The following is a 6,000-nucleotide window of genomic DNA, read 5'->3' on the forward strand; positions in this document are numbered from 1 at the left end:
TTTCGCAGGAGATTCCAACTTTCTCGACATAATAGCTTCCTAACTAGATCGAATGAGGTCTACTCAGTCTAGTAGGCACTCGTACTCGGTCAAGCAAGGCTAGATACATGGTCAGAAATATATAAGATTAACTAAAGATTCCTGCAAAACAGCAACGCGTGTCGCTTCCAAAAATGAATTCGGGTATCGGCACTTATTAATATATTCATTCACATCGTATTACTACTACACAAGTACAACGTATCAGTCCAACAAATACATTACTCATTCAACTCTTCATTTTTTTTTTATTCTATGACGACCATTACGCAACCAAATGATTAAACTTTCAGCTTTCTCATGCATACTCTTAACACGTTCCTTTTGTTTATAAGCATACATTTACAACTACAACAAAATAACTTTTAAGCACATCACTCTAATCATTCATATAACACTCAACCCTTCTTTAACATTCAAGCCTTCTACAATCTAACTTTTCACGACAATAAACAAATAGCTTACTCAACTCAATTACACCACCTTGCGGAAGCACTCAAACATTCATCTATCACATTCATTCCAATATTATTTTGATGATCATTACAACAAATTTACAACTTACTAACTATCACCATTACTACCACATACGATACTCAGAAGCTTTTATATCAGTTACCAATACCAACTATTCGAAGTAAGCACCACCATCACCACGTTCTACACACTGTCACACATTATAAAGATCTCACCAGTTCTACTCCTTTCACAAACACTTCTATTCGACCACAGACTTTCACCATTCTCATTATAATCACACACATACTAGATTCAACGAAAACGTCATCACACACATCTCTAACATAATCATTATTCACACTAGGCACATAATTCCCGACTCAGTATTCCCTTAACCAGTGACTGGCTTAAGCATAATGGGGCCATGATTTTGAAATGAGGGCGCCTACTCATCCAAAATCTAGCATCAGCTGGGGCTCCCAATAGACATACACCAGGTTCATTTTATTAGACTCACTACATTCATTAGGCTCATTTGTTACAGGTTCCAAAATCGTCGCTCTGATACCACTTTGTAACACCTCCATATACCAAGGAGCCTTAACAAGACCTTTCCAAGCATATAAGAGCGTTACCATCTCGGTTGCCCGAGGATAGTAATTATCAAAAGTCGATAAAAGAACAATTATAGTTTATTACAAGATTAAACAATACTACTGATATAAAAGATACAACTCAACACCAGTATGTGCACTACTCTTGTCGTGACTCGTGAAGGACTCACCCCGCCAAGACTCCAGCTACCATCCAAGACATCACCTGCTAAGATTGACTGCTCACCATAAGGGATCACGGCAGACACAACAGAAATAACAAGAAGACAAACCACACAAGGTCAGTAACTGAGGAAAAACACAACAACAACACCCAACGCACTACAGACACAACCAAGCACACACACAAGCCACAACTACTCTAAACAATCATCGTCACCGACTGTCCACTACTGAACCAGCCCTGCCAGTGGGGGACCGCAGTCGTACCCACCAAATCCCCGCTCATCATACAAAGCGATAAACCCAAGTTTCCTTAATGTGCACATCACCTCTTGTAGCGGGTTCCACAGAGGGAGAACCAAGGGCGTGAAGCCACTCCCGCAAGTGACTCCACTCAGCTAGGGACGAGCCCCGAATATCGCAGACAGCCAATCACAATCAATGTATTCCGACAACGATAGACACAATAGCACATCACCAACCAACTATCACAATCCGACAACCATACTGATGTAACAACAACCAAACCACATCACAAGACACTCTAGACAACCAACAGTACTGAGTAGGCGAACCTTCCTTTACCCAACCGCAGCGATTCCACGTTCAATCATATGACATCAACCAAGCAAGCAATACACCTATACAACCAGTACAGTAATCCATCATAACCATTACAACCCTAACTGAAAACGACAACGACAATGATGATGACGATGACGATGACATACCTACGCATAGCTATCCGGTGTCAGGACCGCTACTCGACTCAAGCAACCTATACCCAAGGCATAAGCATCCTCAAAGGCTCCAATGGAAGGGATTATGGTGAAGGGAATGAGGAAAGGCGACCTCTAGGTTTGGAGGAGGCGAAAATGATTTGTGATTCAATTAAAACACGATTATAAACCCCTGCTATAAAGACGCTACTCGATCGAGTAACTAACTTACTCGATCGAGTACTCAAGCTACTCGATCGAGTAGTCTCGAATAGATCGAGTACCACTCACTCAAAGCTTACCACTTCACTAGTCAACGCTCATAAGGCTTCCCAAAGACTGAGAAATATCACTAAGGTCGGTCAACGTCAGTCAACGGGTCCCTAAAAGGACGGGTATTACATTTACAACGCGAGAAAAGCAAATTGTCCGAGACTCAAGAGACACAAGGTCACACAAGTTTCCACATGAGTAGATAAAACTAAGAAGATGACTTCCTCCTCTTGCCAAACCTTTTCACCCACCGAACCAGGGCTCCTTGTTTGCTTACCGGTGACTCCTCCCTCCACGTGCTGAGCTCCTCACTCCTGGTGTCGCTCGAGGTGTTCATCGATGCATCCTCCACTATGGCGTTGATGTAGCGGCCATTATGCTCCATAAGTCCCGGTGCCCAACTAGATGCTCCTCCTCCTCCACTCTCATTTTCATAGAAAACATTACCCCCGCCTTCATAAGAGACACCTCCCACTTCTTTGTTATAAGTACTCTTCACATTTCCTTGGTAGTCACCACCCACATTCTTTTGATAGCCTCCACCTTGATGCGTATCATTAAAGAAACTTCCGGTGGTATAGTGCGGTACCGCCCAAGGACCAAGCAAGTGTCCGTCGTCGTGGGGACTCTATGACCCCAATCCGAGGGTTGAATACCATAGGCTTTGAATACCCCGAAAGTGTCCCCATCCCCTAACCAAAACCTAGGACGTTCCTTCGGTCTGATTCCCTGGTTATAGGTGAATTCGTGCACGTCTCTCAGGACCAAGGAGTTGTTCACCTTTTAAATTAGGTCCGGCATGGGATATTGGTGGTTATAAGTCGATGAAGGTTGGTTGTATCCTCCGGTGAAAGATGGCATATGCATGGAGTGCCTAGGTTGTTCGTGGTACGGTGAGGGTTTATGCATAAAAGAAGAGGACGGGGCGTAAGTGGAGTGTCTAGGGCGATCAAAGGGCGGCGAGGGCATGGGCACATAGAAGGATGATGGGACATGTGGAGAAGTCCTAGGAGGATCGAAAAGAAGTCGCGGGGTTGTTTCCCCTATCAAGAGTGTAAGTAAGACTCTCGGGAATGAGGTAGGATCGGGCCGGAGGGCGAGGTGGGGCTAGTTCGGGCAAGTGGGAGGTTTCGGGCAATCTCCCGTTTGCGGGAAGCTTCATATAGGAGTCTGTGTTCACTCTTCATGAGTACCCCTTTTTGTTTTTTCTATCCACAACCCAAAACATGTCTTTCATGTAGGTAATGTCGAAGTATGGCACCTCCGTACTCATGGGTCTATCAATTGCCCCCGGTTCATAACCCAAGAGGTTCTTGGCTAGTCTCGTCACTAGGACATCACAATCAAAGGATCACTTGTCGGGCTTGGTCATCCTTTCAAATTTTAAGCAAACCATAGACACGGGGCTAAAGTAAAAACACCTCTCATAGTATGGATTGAGGTAGGAACTTAGAAGTAGTACTTCCAAGGAATTGAGTTTACTATGGTCCTTTCTCCCGTAAAGGAGGTTGGTCAATAGGTGAAGGAAAACTTTCAAAACGGGGTGTTCCACATCATTTTGTGGACAGCGGGGGGGCCACGGGGGCGCTTGGGAGGAAGAGAACAAGCGTTTGCATTTTTGTTGGAGTCGCCACCAATTTTTATTGGATTCCAATTTCCCATAAAAATTGGTGGCGACTCCAACAAAAATGCAAACGCTTGTTCTCTTCCTCCCAAGCGCCCCGTGGCCCCCCCCATCCTGTCCATTTGGCGACTCACTGGGGATAATACACTTATGTGTAGCCAAGGGTGAAACTTGAACAAGGTTAGGGAATAGTTTATACAAGACAATTGTCGGTTTTCATAACTCGGTCTTCCTAGACCGTTTCATTCGGCCTTCCTAGGCCCTACCCAACCCATTCGACCAATCGTCCCGTCTAAACGGTCCTAATTCTTATTTGGGCCTAAGGATGGATAGTGATTGACGTCATCCATACCATGATGCTTACTCTTGTTTGTATCAAGGGCCTTTACTACTTGAGGAAATGGACTAGGAATCGGTTTTACTCTTGTTTGGTACGAGCCTCTCCACAGACTTCGGGTTTGATGGTTCGGTATGGCAACTCACCCTTTAAACCAAAACCCTTTTAAATACACTCAGCATTCCGTTATAATGCTTGTATGAATGTTTGTACCTTACGTGATCACTATTTCTAAACAAAACCATGACGATTTTTGTAAAAATCAAAATCCCTTTTTTTTAATCAAAATTTCGAAAAAGGCCATTTGATTAGCGCAAAACCCAGTCGAAACTCTTTTTGTCGAGTCAAAATCAGGGTCACAAGCCCGTTTCAAAACCTCACTTCGAGTCCACTCCTACAACTACACTATAGTTGACTAGGATACACATTTTCAAAATTTTTGTCCTTTCTTCAAAGCTCACTCAACACAAGTGGCACACACCCACTTCACGAGTCAAAACATTTCTTCTTTTAACAAGTGTGTTAGAATGGTCGATCGTGTTTTGATTCGTCATCGTCTCTTATCCAGTTTTCAAGATGCCTGGAACCAGCGAAACAAACCTCCACCAACTTCAAGATGGTAATGATCGAATCCTAGCCGCACTAGCTCAAATCCAAGTTACCCAAGACCAAGTCCATGATCGCCTTGAGACCATCGACGGCCGGATCTATGCCGTAGAGGGGAGGTTGCCTCCTCATGAAAGTGAAGTAATAGGTGACTCCGCGGATGAATCCAGGGACGAAAATCCTCCCATGGGACTAACTGTAGCCGAGAAAAGACTCCAATACTTAGAGGAGAAATTAATGTACCTTAAAGGGGATGACATTTATAGGGAGAATAATCGCAAGTATGAGGCCGTCAACTCCAAATTGCCAACCAACTTCAATATGACGGATATCCCTAAATTCAAGGGGCACGAAAACCCTTTGAACCACATCCGCGCCTTCAAGGATTACATGTCTATCAAAGGCATCAAACCCGAGATGTTCTTAAGGATCTTTCCTTCATCTCTTGACACCATCCCGAAGCAATGGTTCTACTCTTTAGATCACAAGAAGATCGCTACTTGGGAAGATGCCGCGATCGAGTTTGCCAAGCAATATGCGGATAATGCCGAGATCCAAGTTAACATGCGCACTCTAAAGGTTCTTACCCAAAATGACAAAGAAGGATTCACCGACTTCCTAAGTAGGTGGAGGAAGACTAGTACCCAACTAGTTGAACGCCCGGATGAGGCTACCCTTGCGGAGAAGTTCGTGGACAATCTCAAACCCATTTATGCCAACCATTTGAGATACCAAAACATCAAAACTTTCAAGGACTTAACCGTACTAGGGACAAGGATTGAAGATGACATCCGTAAAGGGCTCTTGTCCAAAACGGTAGGTCGAGGATATCAAGGCTCAACAAGTCGTTCTTACGGCTCCACTAGCAAGACTGATGAAGTTAACCTTCTCGAGCCATCCAAGAAAAGTACCCCACCAAGGAAATTCACAAACCTTGGGGATACTTACTCCAACGCTCTTAAAAGGTTAATGAAACAAGGCAAACTCCAACCCATAGGACCTACTCCCGAACCTGAAAAGAAATCCAAGTTCTGGGATGAGAACTCATACTGTGAATACCATAGGGGCAAAGGGCACGACACAGAAAAATGCTACAAGTTGAAAAATGTGCTTCAAGACATGATTGAAGATGGTCGATTACCAATACCGCCGGGAGGCAAACCCAAC

The sequence above is a fragment of the Silene latifolia genome, chromosome X (genome assembly GCF_048544455.1).
Source record: "Silene latifolia isolate original U9 population chromosome X, ASM4854445v1, whole genome shotgun sequence".
Classification (NCBI taxonomy): Eukaryota; Viridiplantae; Streptophyta; class Magnoliopsida; order Caryophyllales; family Caryophyllaceae; genus Silene; species Silene latifolia.